Genomic DNA, 17,331 nt, shown 5'->3' with positions numbered 1-17,331 from the left:
TTAAATAAAAACTGCATAAGCAAAAAACTTGATACAAAAAAAAGATGTATGTATAAAGTTTGTTAATATTACATTTAAAATTGCCACATTTATAAATAGATGTTATGTAGTATAAAATTATGCATTTATAATTATTAATGTGGCCGTATACATATATTAAAACGTAGCCCAAATATGTTTTTAAAACTTTTATATTTAAAAATAAAGATTTTTAATATTAATGAGTCTTCATTTTCTATAAAATTGTTAAAGTAGCATCAATACTTTTAGTAAAGCACATAATATTTTTAATGTATCTAACATAATAATTTTCTTCTCTTGTACTCGATCGATTTTTACGAGACTCTCGACTATGAGTGATCGATAAAAACGATAGAATAAAAAAACAAATAATATATTATTTATAATTATTATTAATTAATTATATTATTTATAAATTATATAATTATAAAATATTAAATTATAATTATAAAGTATTTTAATATACTTGCTTTCTTGGAGTGTAAAAATTCCTAGATTTATTATGAATAATATAGATATTATTTTTATGTTTTCGATGTAGTAAACTTACTTCTTAATAGTATATATTTGCATAAATTAATTTATCTTGCAATCCTATTTAGAGAATAAAGCTACTATAGATCGACATGAATAGAATACCTACAAGTAAACTCAACTTGCCAATTATTTATTGCATTAATTATACTTTGGGACAATATTTGTCCGCATTTTTAATTTAAACATTTGACCATTAATTAAGAGCATCTTATGATCATTTGCATGTTTTAAAAAATCACTTAATGAATTACTGTTTCCTTTAAAGAATGGTCTATGTCTATGATATATGTGAGGCTGTATATAATTTTAAATAGGGTATACATTATGCATTTCTTTTACTTTTTTCACGAAGATTGTAAATATAAAAATATTTTTATTTTAAATGTAAAGCAGTGCAATTAAAAAATTAAAACTCTCTGTGAACAGTTTCCACGAATAATTATATTATATTTTCTCTGATTAATATTTATCACAATATAAAATAATAATATCCATTACATTAAAATATAAAATATGTTTAATTAATTTTACTAATAGTAAAGTAAAATTAATCAAGCATATTTTTCAAATTCTTTCCATACCATATTGTCTCACGATTACCATGATTTTCAACGTAAATTATAAGAAAAAATTCTCTGTGTTATAATAAGTAACTGTTGGAGTAACACTGATTGTGAGTATCGTCGATCATGCAGAGAGAAATGAATCATAAACAAAGCGCAGCAAATAAAGCATGATCAGAACAGTCTAGTCTGCGAAGTCAGTTACGATTGTGATTGCCACGAGAAAAGACAACGTTGCGCGTCATTTGATTCAAATACTGTCATATAAACGTCACACAACAATATGCACATATAGTGGATCCTAAAAGCATGCGTAGTATATAATATGCATAAAAAAAGTTATCATAATTTTCTATATTTTAGTGAAACAAAAAATATGACAAATATCAACGTGGATAATATTTTATGCTTGAATAGCGGTGAAAGTGACAGAAAATTTATAATTGTATAATTTTCGGATTGCTTATAAATTGTTCGATTATATTTTTATTGATTATCATTTTACGAAATATTAAAAGAAATTACAACAAAGATATATTATTATTTTCGATAGAATCAAGTGAATACGTGTCGCTTCGTATTTATTTTTGTTATTGGTTCCCATTGAAAAATTATAAACATTACTATTTACTAGAATATTGTGATTAATCATAAAAAGATATATTAAAATGTAATATTGGAAGACAATAACGCGATTCGCAAACTAGATTCTAAAGAATTCATCCAGCACATAATAAAGTATCGAGTCGATTAGATCAAATCTGAATCATCCATAGAATAAGAAAAAATACAATACTGGTGATTAAAAATTGAACGCCAACATTCACCAAAGGAAAATATTATTATGTTTAAGATGAGATTATGCGTTTTATTGAAAAGTTTAATGCTGGTGAAAGCAGCTATCGCAATTTTGACAAAGAATCATACCGTTTCGGACAACCTTTTCACGCAGGTAAGAGATTTTTTTCGCTTCATTAAAAAACAATTAAATGTTATTACAAGTAATAGTGCAGTTTATTTGAGTAACTAAAACGTGTAATATAATAATATTACATACTGTATAATAAAATAAAACTATACATAAAGCTAAAAAGTATAATGCAATGAGAAAGGATGTATAAAGCTTGAAAATTTTATTTTGTTTTTAAATGGATGTATAATATAGTCCAAAGTTAAACTTAATTATAACGAAATATTAAAATTTCACTGTATTATGTTTGTGTTTCTATTGCTATTTTTAAGAATAATAATTATTAATATTAATGAGATTTTCTGTTAAATTTTCTCTATTTTGATGCATACATACATACATACATACGTATATATGACCCTTGAATTGAGTTTTATGTGATTTTTCATTAATTTGCAAAAATATCTTATTTACTTTATTAAATATTTATAATTATTTAATAATATGATAAGACTTTTGTAAATTAATTTTTATTTAACTAAATTAATTCAGAGTTCGCGTCATTTTGATGTGTCAAGGATGGTTGCATTTGTGTCATATACATATAAAGGAATGTCGACTATATTGGTATAATAAAATTCAAATTGTATTAATTAACTTTATAGAGCCAATAGTTAAATAAACAATATACGTAACAGCAATCTATTCCAATCTAACTTGTAAAAATTTATAGATGTATATATATATATATATATATATATATATAACATTCATAGTATATCTATTTATATAGCCATATGAATATAGATATCCATTTAAATAGTTGTACGTAGAATATGCACATATTCTTATATATCGTGGTAATGTCAATTGTAAGTTTATGGTATCCTGTTTTCTAGAATTTATTTGCGTGAAAAGATTAAAAAGAATTTCGACAAAATCTTAAGTACAAAAATTTATATAGTTTCTATAATCACACACTGTAAAAAAATTTGGTTGTACGGACAAATTTTGTATAGTTGGTTGATGTAATGGTTGATTCAAAAATTATTTAGTTGCATTAAAGAAGGTATAGTCCATTTAAAATTCTAACACATAGTTAATATTACTTCAACAAAATCATTCTATTATCCTACGATATTGTAAGTTTCTTTAACCATACGATATATATAAAACATCTGTTAAATTAATTGAATAAACTAAGTAAATTGTTGAAAAGAATAAAAATTGAATTGTTTGATCTAAATATTATGTTCTTTTGACAAATTTTTTATTTTAATAAATTAAATCTTTGTTAATTGAACAACAGTCTTATTTAAATCAATCCAAAATTTTGTTCGTTAATCGTAATTAATGGATACACTGATTGAATATTTTATTCGTTTAATGAGCTAATTATTTATACTGAGCAGATATTTAGTTACTTTTACTTTATATTTTAGTGGACGCTTTATATATTCGATTCCTGCAATAAAAAATTTAGTTGCTTTAACTAAATATAGGATTTTTTCAACAAATTGTTTCTATCAACGAAATAAATCTCAGTTTGATCTTAAAAAAATTTACTATTAAACGACAAAATGTACCAATGCATCAACCATCAAAATTGTTCGTTAAATTAATAAATACATCAATAAATATACGAACTGTGTATTACAGTCATTCAACAAAGCTTTCGTTTATATCAAATATATATTTTGTTATCTCCATTTTATCTTTCGATTCAGACTTCATATGTTTAGTTCCAGGAACAAAATTTTAGTTAGCTTTATATTTTCGAATATGAAATATGAACTACATTTTAATAAATAGAATTAAATTTGCATTGATCGAATTATATATATTGTTGTTTCAAATAATTTTTCGTTTAAATACAAAGTGGTTTTGTTGATTGGAACCAAATTTTTTCTGAGACAAAAAAAATTTTCTTCCTTCAACACGAACAAGTTCGCAAACCAAAAAAATATTATATTATAGTATCTAATTATGTTTTGACTAAACTCTCAATTTTGTTGATTTAAATAGTGTTTTGTTCACAATGGTAACAAATTATTTTGTCTCATTCTAGAAATATTTAGTCGATCGTATTGTAGTAAGGATTTTAGTTGGATGAAACATATTTTCCTTTTTTCAACCAAATTTTTTTTACAGTGCACATACACATAAATGAGAATATTTTAAACATTTTTATTCTTGAAATACAAACGTTATTATTGAAATTTTAATTAAAACATACGGATTATTACAAAGTAAACTCGCTTATTTTAAAAAGTTAACTAACAATCGCAAAAAAACTAAATCATGAACTATAACTATCAGCAAAATCGCTTCAAGAATCGAAGAGAGTAACATTTTCATATAACATTTATTAATAAAGAAACAATTATGATTTCTTATTAAATAATCCTTATTCTGCCTATTCTGCGTGAGTTTCTTTTTAATATAAGTATCATGTTTGATATTTCGCAAGAAAATATAATGAAAAATAATAAGAATAAATATTTTAGAAATAAAATTACATAATATTTAACACATTATAAATTAGGAATGGAATTATAAAATAGCAAGCTAAAATTATTACAAAACAAGAAATTTTATACTTATTTTATTTATTTTGACATACGATGTTATTTTTTATGGTAATCTTATTTATATATATTTTTATATATACTATTTTATTTATCATTAATGATACCGTGAAATTTCTGGCCTAGCTGTCTAACTTATTTTTTTTATATGTTATATTTTATTAAGGATATTCCAGGAAGATGGCCGTCGGAGTAGTGACAGGCGACGGTCGGTGCTCCGAGTTTGGGTGAGAAGTGGAGGCGGTATAGAGAGGGTGAGGCGGAAAATGGGTGAGGAGGAGATGGCTTGGGAGCAATGGAGTGAGTGGCCGCGAAGAGAAAGAAGAGGATGGAACGGTGGAGGAGCACTGGGGGATGAATAACTGGAGTGTGGAAAAGAAGGAAAGATAAGCACGGGATGAAGAACGATGACGTGGAGGAAAAGGAGAGGCGTCGGTAAAAGGAGGATAAGGCAGAGTGCGGTAGTACGGAGAAGAGGCGTTGTCAGAGAGGGCGCTGGATGTAGCGAGGAGAGACACGTGCAGGATCGAGGGCGCTGTGATAGCGGCAGAGAGAGCGGAAACAGGTGGTTGGAAAAGTAGCACGTGGGTGTAAAAGTACAGAAGTAGAGAAAGGCAAGAGGAAGAGAGAGTGTGGTACAGATCGGTGGCAGCTTTCATACGGAGTTGATTGGATAGAGTGGTAACGGAAGATGGAGTGGATAAAAGACGGAGTGAGAGAGATAAAGGAGATGAGGAGGATGATGGAGAAGATGTTGAAGATGATGGAGAGGAATACGGAGAGGGAGAATGCGGAGGAGGAAAGGAGAAGAGGAGTGGAGAAAAGGTTAGAGAGAATGGAGGCGAGTGAGAGGTTATGGAGGATGAGCATGCAAGGGGAGGAGAGAATGGAAGAGGAAAGGAGAAAAGAGAGGAAGGAGTGCAAAGAGAAAGAGTCGGAGAGCGGAGAGGACAGGAGGTGGTGCGATGTGATAAAAGGAGAGCGGAGGAAAGAGGAGGAAGGTGAGGAAAGAATGGAAGAAAGAAAGGGAAGAGCGAGAGAGGACGGGAGAAGATTTGGAAGAGAGCGGATGGAAGATGGCAGGAATGAGGCAGTGCAGCGGAGGGAAGAGGTGGCGGAAGGAGAAGGGTGTGTGAGCAAAAGGCAGAGAGGAGGAGATATGCCGGTGAAGGGGGAGAGCGGAGGAAGCGGAAGATGGAATGGATGAAAGAGTGAGAGAGATAAAGGAGATGAGAGTGATAATGGAAAAGATGCTGAAGGTGATGGAGAGAAAGTCGGAGAGAGAGACTGAGGAGGAGGAAAGGAGAAGAAGAGTGGAGAAAAGGCTAGAGAGACTGGAGATGATGGAGAGGTTATGGAGGAAGAACGTGGAAGGGGATGAGAGACTGGAAGAGGAAAGAAAGAAAGAGAGGAAGGAGTGTAAAAAGAATGAGTCGGAGAGCGGAGAAGACAGGAGGTGGAGTGAAGCGGTAAGAGGAGAACGGATAGAAGAAGAGAAATGTGAGAAGAGGATAGAAGGGGGGGAGAGAAGAAGAAGACAGAGGAAGAATTGGAAGAGAGCGGACGGAAGATGACCGAGATGAAGCAGTGCAGCGGAGGGAAGAGGAGAATGGAAGAAGAGGAGAGAGAGAGAGGACAAAACGGAGGTAGAGGCGTAAGAGCGGAATCGGAGGAAGCAGAAGATTAAAAGGGAGAAGAAGTGAAAGGGGGGAGGTTTTAAGGGTAAGAGGGCATGGGAAAATGAAGGGGGAAAAGGGAAGGAAGACGGGAAAGGGGGGTAGGGAAGGCTGGAGTAGAATGATTGTAAGGTCGCCTAAGGCCAGGATACAGGGGAATGATGTATTTATGTGTGTGTTTGTCCGAAGAAATTTCTGTTTAGATGAGAGATGCAATGGAAGGAGGGAAAGGAAGGGACGCAGGAGAGGAGACAAGACAGGCCGAGGGTGAAAGGACAAAAAGAGATGGGAAGTTGAAAAGGAGGAATAGGAGACAAGGGAGAAGGAAGAGAACGAAGAAGGGAGGAAAGAGTGTGAGAAAGGGGGATAGGGAAGGGTGGAGTAGAATGATTGTAAGGTCGCCTAAGGCCAGGATACAGGGGAATGATGTATTTATGTGTGTGTTTGTCCGAAGAAGTTTTTGTTTAGATGAGGGATGCAATGAAGGGAGGAACGAGTGTGAGATAGTTAAAATATGGATGGATATTGTATTGTAACGAAGGAAATTGTATAGGAGGAAGGAAGAAGGGAGATTGTAATGGGTTGGAGCTACCCTAAAGCTCCTAGGCAAACCCTTAGGGGACGTCGAATAAAGACATACATACATACATACATACATACATTAAGGATATTCCAATGCCCGAAAACAACAATCATCTCATTTTACAAAATCTCCAGCCGGATCAGAATTATTCTGATAGCGTGACTATAAGAAATGAAGTCGATGAAGTCGATGAAGTTACATTTGCAAATATGTCCATGAACCCAGAATCTATTGGTAAGATGCAATGAATATATAGAACGTTAATAAAAAATTAACAAAAAATTTACAAGTTGTAACCAAAATGTAAATTCAAGAGAGAGTTAAAATTAAATTTAAAAAAATATTAAACCATTTTCTAATAACAAGGATAATATAAAATGCATTCTGTCGAAAAGAGAGAAACAATGTATACACTGTATGTGAAATAAAGCAAAATTTAGATAACACTATCAATTTCATTATTTTTCTTGTTTGATTTAAATCAATAATTTTTTTTCTTCTTTCTTTATTTTCGTTGCACGTTAAACTATTTTTTGTTTTTTTTAATTTACCGAGATAATCAACTTCAACATACATATAAATATGTACCATCTTAAAATCTCTAGGAAAAATTCCGAGCGAGCCAAGAGCATTCGAAGAGTTCAATGGATTTCTAAATGAAAAAATCAACATTTCTGTGACATTCAGGTGAAGAATCTAAGTTTTCAATCTATATCCTTTTTTTCTTTAAAATTTAACATAAACATATACAATAAAAATATTAATTCTGTTAAAAAATTATTAAATATGGAAAGGCAAAAATTTGTCTTACAGATGGAACCAACCTGAATTTGCAAACAAAGTGATACAAGGATATACAATGCAATGTTGGTTTATCGAAAACCTAAAAAAGATTCAAATCTGTGCCGACAAAACTATTTTAACTACAATGGAGTGCACAGAGTATAATCTAAAACCTAATACAACGTACTATTTTCGAGTACGAGCGCATACTAAAGCTGGTGCTAGTCCTTATACAGATTTAATGAACGTATCTACGACGCACGAAAATCCGATAACTCAATTATTGATTACAGTGAATAATACCATTGCAATATGGGATCTGGATTCAAGAACCTACGACAATCTCTTTACCCTTAATAGCAATGCTAATACAATAGAAGTGGCTTATTCTGTAGCAGAACATAAAATTTATTGGATCCAGTGGATTCGTAATGAGCATGAGAATATACTACGAGAGTTAATGACAGGGGATATGAATACAAATAATATTACAAAAATAACTAGTTTAAAAAAATATGTGTCCGATCTCTGCATCGATTGGATAGGAAGAAATCTATATTGGATGGAATATGGCGACTCAGCGAATTCCATTATAAAGCTGGACTTAACAATGTGGCAAAATGGCATAATAAAAAAAAAAAAAGATTTTCAGCAGTAACGCTTTATATATAACTATACAGCCGTCTGTGGGGTACGTTAACTTTTATTCACTTGAAAAAATAAACACTTTTGTGTCGTTCACTTAAGAATTTATATTATTTTCTAATTTTGCAATAATATATTATGATTTTGTGATAAAGATATAAAGAATCATAAAATCTTAATTATTTATATTATAAATCTTAAGAATCATAAATAATTAATTATCATAAAATTATAAGAACTTAAGTTTATTATTTTTTTAACTTCACGTTTAAAATTATGTTTTATAATACACATATATAATAATATATTTTCCAGATTTTTATACTGGATAGAAATGGAATATTCTTTAGCGTCATTTATAAAGATTGCAATAATGAAATCGGGTCTTGAAGGAAGAAATGTGCAATCTTTTTTAGAAACCCTTATGACTTCTTGTCCATACAAATTAAAAATGTCTTATAAAATAAAGCTTGACATCACAAATACAGAGGAGCCGCTAATATTCTGGAGAGAAAACCAGAAATTAATTGTGGCCAACAGTAAAATAAATAAATGCAATTCGATTTCAACTGCTGAAATGGGCGCACAGTTTGTGTCACATTTTATAACTGATAAAACAAACATTTATTTTAGTGGACATAATGTAAAAAAAACAGATTTTTATGATTATATTTTAAAAAAAAAGTATGCACTTGTCGACAATGAAAAAAACGCATCTAAACACGTGCAAATAATAAAAAGCACGGATTATTTTAATCCCCTAATATCGTTTGGTAAATCATCCTCCTTACAACCATATCCTCGGAAGGAATGCCTTATACCTGATGAAAAAAAATTATAATATTAAAATAATAAAAATAACAGCGAAAAGTATTGTTTTGAAATTTAATACGACAGAATCGACTCGCATAAACAAATGCAAAAACAACAAACCAACTCTTAAATATATCATCAACGTAAGATGTTTGAATAATAACCTCGATAACACGTTAGATGGATTCTTTATACAGACATACGAGCGGCATTATAAAATTCAGAATTTAACACCGTTTACAAAATACAAGCTGAAGCTAGCTGTGAGCAATTTTTACTCTGATCAATTATCGACGGACCTGCAATTCAGGTCGGAAGTCATATTGAAAACTAACGTGAGCAAGCTCAATGGACCGGAAAATGTAACGGTTCAGGTTCTGACGCCAACTATAGCGGCAGTTTATTGGATTCCACCCACGAAACTTAATTGTACGACAGTAACTTATAAAGTATATTGGGAATCAATTAACTCGATAAACAGCACGCAACCGATAGAAGAACCATTTGTTAATAATAAAGTAGACAACAAACTTTTTACAATAATCCAACCGTTGCTGCCAGAACAGAAATACTTTGTATATGTACGTGTGTATCCAGCTAACTACAGCAATTTATATAATGACAGTTTGAGCAAAACTGTGTACACGTACTCGGAACCGAACAATATTACTTTGAGCGGAGTTAGCATAAACAATATGAATATTTCGTGGATTCCTAGCATTAATTTGACGATCCATTACGTACTGGAATACAAAAATGATGCGATGCAAAAGTGGCAAACCACAGATAATTTTGAGACAAATAATGAGACAGTAACGTATTATATAGAAAACTTGCTACCGGCAACTTTATACAAGTTTCGTTTGATACTGACATATCCTGAGTACGAGAACTTTACATGGCCATCTGATGAAAGATGTATTTTTCAAACACATGGTAAGCAAATATGATAACATGTAAATATTTTAATACGATCTGTTTATTTGACATATAAATGTATTACAGTATTTTAAGAATTAAATATTTTTAATGATAAAATTATAAGTAGAAATATTCAAATAAGACTATATTTTTATGTAACAAAGGTGATGATTCGATAATTCGAGCTACGCAATATAATCTAACATTGATGTTAAGCCTTGTTGTTATCGTTATTGTAATCTGCATCTGCTACTTTATTTATTGTTGTAAGTATTTGATACACATTTTTTTAATTACAAATTATAATTAATGTAGTAAGTAGAGAGATTTTCTAAAAAAAAGTTAACTTACTTGTTAAAAGAGCAAAATTTAAAATTTGCAATGCATAATATAATTTAAATATATCATAACTTATAATAGTATACCGACAACGCAAAGAAGATAACGAGCAGGCTTTGACTAGGATTCTACATGAGGTACCTATCGGAAACGTTCAGCTCAATGCGCTATATAGTCCTGCGTTGCAATTTAAACCATATAAATTTATGCTGACTAAAATCAAACGTGAGCAAATCACACTAACAAAACACCTTGGAAGGGGCGCATTCGGAATGGTAAAATTTTCGTAACGTCATATTTTAAATCATTAATATTTAGATGTAGAAATGAAAAATACACATTTCTTAGTAAATTATACACCAAAAAAATTGTTTTCTTGAAATGCGTTAATAAGTCCTCTTAATAGATATTCTTAATGAATAAGAATATTTCCATCTCTTAAATTAAATTGAGAATATATTCTTATTTTTTTTGCAATTTCAGCGCCGCAATAAATAAATATAATAAATTAATAATAAATTTAAGATAAAAATTAATAAAATATTATTTAAATTTATAAGTTTACAATTAATATTCAAAATAATAACATAATAAGCAAAAATGTGTATTTAACTATGTCAAATACATAAAAAATATTTAATAATATGTGTAACATTTAAATATACATGTGATAAGTAACAAATGTCCATTAGTAAGACTGTTTTTTGTTATATCGATTAATAATTATAATAATACACGGATAGAAAAACATCTCATTAAGTATATATTCTTGCATGTTAAGATTATCTCTTTAGAGAATTTTCCTCCTAAATTAAGAGGATCCTTTTGGCGCCTATTTTAGTGGAATATATTATAAAGATAAGTGGCATATACTTAAGATGAGAATACAATTTTTTCGGATATATAAATCAACTTTTTAAAAGAATTAGTAATACATTTATTTTTATGAGACATACATATGCACTTCATTTTTTTTCGTTGAATCATTTAAAATAAATTAAAATATATATGTATAATATTATATAAAATTAAATTATCTTTTCTTGTTTAATAAAAGTTACATTAATTTTCAATATCTTGCAGGTGTATCAAGGGAATGTCAAAAATTTAGAAGAACCGGGATCAGAGACATTCGTTGCCATAAAAATGTTAAAAAAGGGTGCTGCCGTGGAAGAAAGAAAGTAATTCTTGCAAGAGGCTAAGCTTATGAGTCACTTTAGACACGAACATGTGTTAAGATTACTAGCTATCTGCTTAGACGGGGATTCTCCATTACTCGTGTTGGAATTAATGGAAACTGATCTGCAAAAATATTTGAGAGAGTGTCAAATATTACAACCTTCTGATTTACACGCTCTGCGTCTACAAGACTTGCTCGCTATGTGCGAAGATGTTGCGCGAGGCTGTTGCTATCTAGAAGAGCTGCGCTTTGTGCATAGAGATCTCGCGTGCCGAAATTGTTTAGTGTCTGCGAGAGATCGTGAGAATCGTATCGTCAAAATCGGTGATTTCGGACTTTCTAGAGATATTTACAGAAATGACTATTATCGCAAAGTAGATATAATTAATTAAAAAAGATGAAACTTTTTCAAAGTGTTTTTTTATTTTAGCGTCTTTTTATATTATTATATATTATATCTGTAAGTCAAATAGAATTTAAGAAAAATGAAGACTATGCATATATTTTCATATGTATTTCTCCAATGTACAGGGTGTCCCATTTTAATCTCCCCAGGTAAACATCTCGAAAAATATCGAAGATACAGAAAAATTTTTCAGACAAAAGTGGTAGAACTTGAAGGGGGACAGATGATGAAAATGTGGACTTGACCTTGTGTGACCTATTGAAGGTCAGGTCAAGATGATCGATGTTTTCTTAAATGGAACCCCCTATTTTTTATTGCACATTCTTGTAGCCCTTGCCGAGATGTTTTCAAAACTCTTCCTATTGATGACTCTTACACAAGCCGTTCCCAAGATACGAAGCTTCAAAGTTGACATATCATCGGCATTCGCATTATCCAATGTCAGTGTTTGCTGTTATCTAAATAAAATTATGTAGATGATCATCTAGATGAAATTTTGGCGTTATCTTATCTTTATATAGATAATAAAAAATGTATTATCTATATCTGCATCTTAGATAAAAAAAAGTGTTATCTTTACTAAATAATCTAAAATAATATTCAGATAATTTGATTTAGAGTTTCATATAGCACATGAAAATATTTTAAGTAGTAGAACTTGAGCAGTAAACGATAAAAGCTTATAAATAAAAAACTATGAATATATTTTTATATCTCTTTTATAATTTCCATTTTTTTATTTTACATTACATTTTTATTTATTTACATTTTTTAACTGTTTACATATGCGATTTAAAAAATAACATTATCTGGAAGTTATCTAGATGAATCGTCATATAATTTTATCTTTTATCTAGATATATTTAAAACAAAATCATCTTCATCTTATCTAAGATGAATTTACATATTTTTATCTCATCTTTATCTAGCTAATTTTAAAATCATCTAAGCACAACACTGTCCAATGTACACCGCGGGGAGGTTGTTCAATCAAATTTGTACATCAAGTGGCCCTAAAAAGGAGACTTGTGTGTATGTGTGTGTGTGTGTGTGCTTATGTAGTAAAACTTTTCTCTAATTATTTTTCTTCTGGTTATTTTAATGTAAGGGAAAGAATAAGAAAATGGTAGAGAAAGAGAGATAAAAGTTTTACTAAAGAAGCACACACACGCACACATACACAATTTGACTGAACAATCTTTCCACGGTGTACATTGGATAATGCAAATGCCGATGATATGTCAACTTTGAAGCTTCGTATCTTAGGAACGGCTTGCGTAAGAGACATCAATAGGTAGTGTTTTGAAAACGTCTCAACAAGGCCTACAAGAATATGCAATAGAAAATAGGGGGTTCTATTTAAGAAACAACGATGACCTTGACCTGACCTTCAATAGGTCAAGTCCATATTTTCATCATCTGTCCCACTTCAAGTCCTACAACTTTTGTCGGAAACATTTTTTCGTATCTTCCATATTTTTCGAGATGCTTGCCTGGGCAGAATAAAATGGGACACCCTGTATATGTATAATGTATAATGCAAAATATTAGTAAACGTTTTTTGCTTAAGAATACTTATTGCAAAAATGGATAATTAGAATAGAAAATTTAACTTTGTTAAAATTATATTTTAGGAAGGAGAAGGTCTGCTTCCGTTTCGCTGCATGGCACCGGAATCCCTAATAAACGGAATATTTACTTCTCAGAGCGATGTTTGGTCATTTGGAGTACTAATGTGGGAGATTACATCGTTAGATGAGCAACCTTATTCTACTAAAACTTATCTCGAAGTGATGGATTATGTACGCACGGGAGGCAGATTGCAGATGCCTCTCAACTGTCCATCCTCGTTATACCAACTAATGCAGCGTTGCTGGAGTGCAGCGAATGATAGACCAAACTTTAAACTTTGTCTGAATAATATTATAGCTCTAAGAAGCGACACAGAAGACGCAATACTGAATCCGACGCATCAATGAATATTATATAGCCGGCAATTAATTAATTGTTTGTATATATGTATGTTAAGAAGAAACGATGAGTTTTACATCTATGGGATATTTGAAATTATACTGTCTGTATTATACGTTTATATATATATATATATATATATATATATATATATATATATATCTGTATGTAAACTTATCATTGTCATTTCATAATTAATTTTTCAAAGATACGTAATAAACTATATATTTACTAGAAGTTGTATGACTGCTCGAATGCAGATCCATCGTGATCTGTCACAAAGAGAAATCTTAATACGTAAGAGAAAGATAACTTGCGATTCGTAAATTAGCTTTAAAGAATTTACCGAATGATAAATAAAAAGTATATCATTTTAGAGATTAAAATTTTATATATTATCATATTAATTCAGTATCATAGCACGAAAATGACAATCGGTTTTCAATTAGGCCAAGTCAATGCTTTATTAGAAAGTGGTAGAGAATTCCGTACTCCGTAAATTCGCTAGTTGCATAGATGTTATCTCAGAGAAGAATCAAATGACTTCTTGAAAAAAGATTCCAACTTATCTCATTATGGCATTGCATGTTTATTTAAAACTTTAAACAAGTAAGAAACTTTTTTCTGTATTTTTTCTCTAAGTAAGAACTATTTCTCTTAGTAAATTAATCATGGGAGCATGACTTTCTTCGATTGTTGAAGGAATTTTGTCTCATAATTCAGTTTTTATATTAGTTTCAAAATAATTAATTAATTTCTTCTAATAAGTAACTCTATCTTAACTTGACTTTCTTTTTCACGAGTGCGTTTGTTATCACTAAAGTTTCAATAATGTTTATATTTTAACATATATATAAAATATATATATTTTTATTATCATTTTCTTCATGATCATAAAAATTTTATAAATTCCTGTATTTAAAAACATCTTATGAAATATTTTTTAATGCAAAAGAATTTTCTCGAGAGCACAATGCTATAAACTTTAGATTTATGTCTGATAAAACTATGAACATACATATATAACATATACAGGGTGTCCGGTAATAGTCGCATCAACCGTCGTGTGCAGGTAGAGCTAGTTAAACCGAGTAGAAAAGTCCTCTACCATTTTGCGATATTCTCAATAATAAGAGAGATAATAATTAATAAAGATAGGCCAATTCGCGTGACGACGGCGAGAAGAGACAGCCCAGTTTTATGTCGTTACCAAGCATGCGGCGAAAAGAAACAGTATAATGTTACACGGTTGCTAAGCGCGCGATGAAGCGGGGAGGAGCACTTTACAAAAGACAGTAACTCCATACGAGTAGCGCTAACTCTGGACCCCCGAGTGGGCTGTCTCTTCTCGCCGCACGCTTATCATCGCGCGAATTGGCTGATTTTTTTAAATTTATTTCTCTCTTATTATTGAGAATATCGCAAAATGGTAGAGGACTTTTCTACTCGGTTTAACTAGCTCTACCTGCACACGACGGTTGATGCGACTATTACCGGACACCCTGTATATATACCTATATATATACATTAAGTGATAAATAGTGTATATAAATTCTCACATATAGCAAAAGTGACAGCTTATTGCGCATATTATTCATAGATTGATTAATTGTCCCGAATCAATTCGAAGTTCAACTTCACCAATCTTTCACTTCGATGTTTAGTAGCCGTTGAGCATGCGAATTATTTTAACTAAAATTTTCTGATTTTCTATATAAATTTCGTTAAATAAAAAATAAATTACCCTGCAAGTTTTAAATAAATATTAGTAAATTTGAACATATCTAGAGAAATAAAAATGTTTTAGAAATTACAAACAATTTATGTAAATGTGTCACATACTTATTAAGTAACAAAAAAAAAAAGAAAATAAAGTGAACGAAATCATAAATTTTTTAAGTTCTTTCTTTTAAATCTAACAATTATATTATAATAATACATATTGTTTAATAATTTTAAAATGTCGTCTGAATTAAATGTAATTATAAGTTTTAATTTGATTATATAACATTGATTTTTGAATGAGTGACGTAAAATTAATAAACTTTATATACATTTTTTAAAAATTAAAACTCTTTAGTTTTACGTATTATACAGTTTTAATTACACAAATACTGTATTGTCTGCAATATATAACATTCAATTTTCTTCATGAAAAAAATCTATTATTAGCGTAAAGTATATAAATTAGAGCATACGAAAATAATTTTCTTTGTAACTTCTTGGACCGGAGCTTCAAAGATCCTCCAGAATCCCTGGATTTCCTGACGAAAACGTTATGGTCATTTTCGTTAGCATTAACAGTTTTAGTAAAACACATAACGTTTGTAACGTTTTTAACATAACAATTTTCTCTTCTTGATATTTTTATACTCGATCGGCTTTCATACGATTCTCGACTATGACCAATGTTCCATGTAATCTTCACAATGATTTAGATACCACTAATCGAATTGATGTTCTCCCCTCCATGTATCTCGATAAATTTTGAGTTTTCTCTTACTTGATAATACTATTTCAAGATCGATTATAATGATTTATATAATCAAGCTATAAAACTATATAGTATATGTTCTTCGATTATACCCAATGTACAATGTAACGAGTGTAGTATATTCGATTGTATCAAAAACAATAATATAAGCGTAATTAAATTTCGCAATTTTTCAAAATTTTCAAGTAGAAAACCGATCAAATGAAAAATAATATATATTATTATTTTACAACATATTACTATTCTAATATTTTTAATATGTTATTATTTGAAAATTAACTAACAAATCACCGCACTATTAATATTTTTTGACAGAAATCAGCTATTTAAGACGTTTATTTGCTAATTAAATATTTATAATAATAATATAAGTTAAAGAATTAAAAATAATATATTTAAAATAATATTTTATAATACTTTAAACTCGATTAATATTTTTGACAATTATCAACTAATTTCTGTGAAAAAAATATTAATCCAGGATAAGGTATTATAACATTTTATTTACAACATATCACTATTTAAATTTTTTTAACATTATTTTACAATATAATTAGCAAATTAACACTTAAAATTAACACTTGAAAAAACAGCTATTTGATGCGTTCATTTGCTAATTAAATTTTCATATTAATATATTACATAAGTAAAAGTAATGTTTTAATTAATATGTTACAATATTTTAAACTGGATTAATATTTTTGACAGTTATAAATTGATTTCTGTAAAAAAAGTATTATTCGCGGATAAGATATTACAGCATATTATTTTACAACATATTACTATCTTAATATTCTTATTATATTATTATTTTAACATTTAATTAACAAACTAACGTTTCATTAATATTTTTGGACAGAAATCAGCTATTTAAGACGTTTATACGGATTTAATGAACGTA

General features: G+C 29.6%; 1 pseudogene across 1 annotated transcript; it reads left to right on the top strand.

Moving 5' to 3' along the window:
* The first annotated feature begins 1,250 nt into the window (after positions 1-1,250).
* LOC145945100 (uncharacterized) lies at positions 1,251-14,037 on the top strand (annotated as a pseudogene). The gene is made up of 9 exons (XR_014426795.1): positions 1,251-2,073; positions 4,786-6,341; positions 6,499-7,112; positions 7,484-7,565; positions 7,692-8,315; positions 9,070-10,055; positions 10,461-10,654; positions 11,463-11,933; positions 13,600-14,037. The product of XR_014426795.1 is annotated as an uncharacterized LOC145945100 (transcript).
* Positions 14,038-17,331: the final 3,294 nt, after the last annotated feature.

Source organism: Prenolepis imparis, unplaced genomic scaffold (assembly GCF_030444845.1).
Source record: "Prenolepis imparis isolate NDT839.2.m4 unplaced genomic scaffold, iyPreImpa1.0 SCAF_14, whole genome shotgun sequence".
In the NCBI taxonomy this organism is placed as follows: Eukaryota; Metazoa; Arthropoda; class Insecta; order Hymenoptera; family Formicidae; genus Prenolepis; species Prenolepis imparis.
The sequence above is the reverse complement of the archived record's forward strand: the minus strand, read 5'-3'. Positions and strand labels throughout refer to the sequence as shown.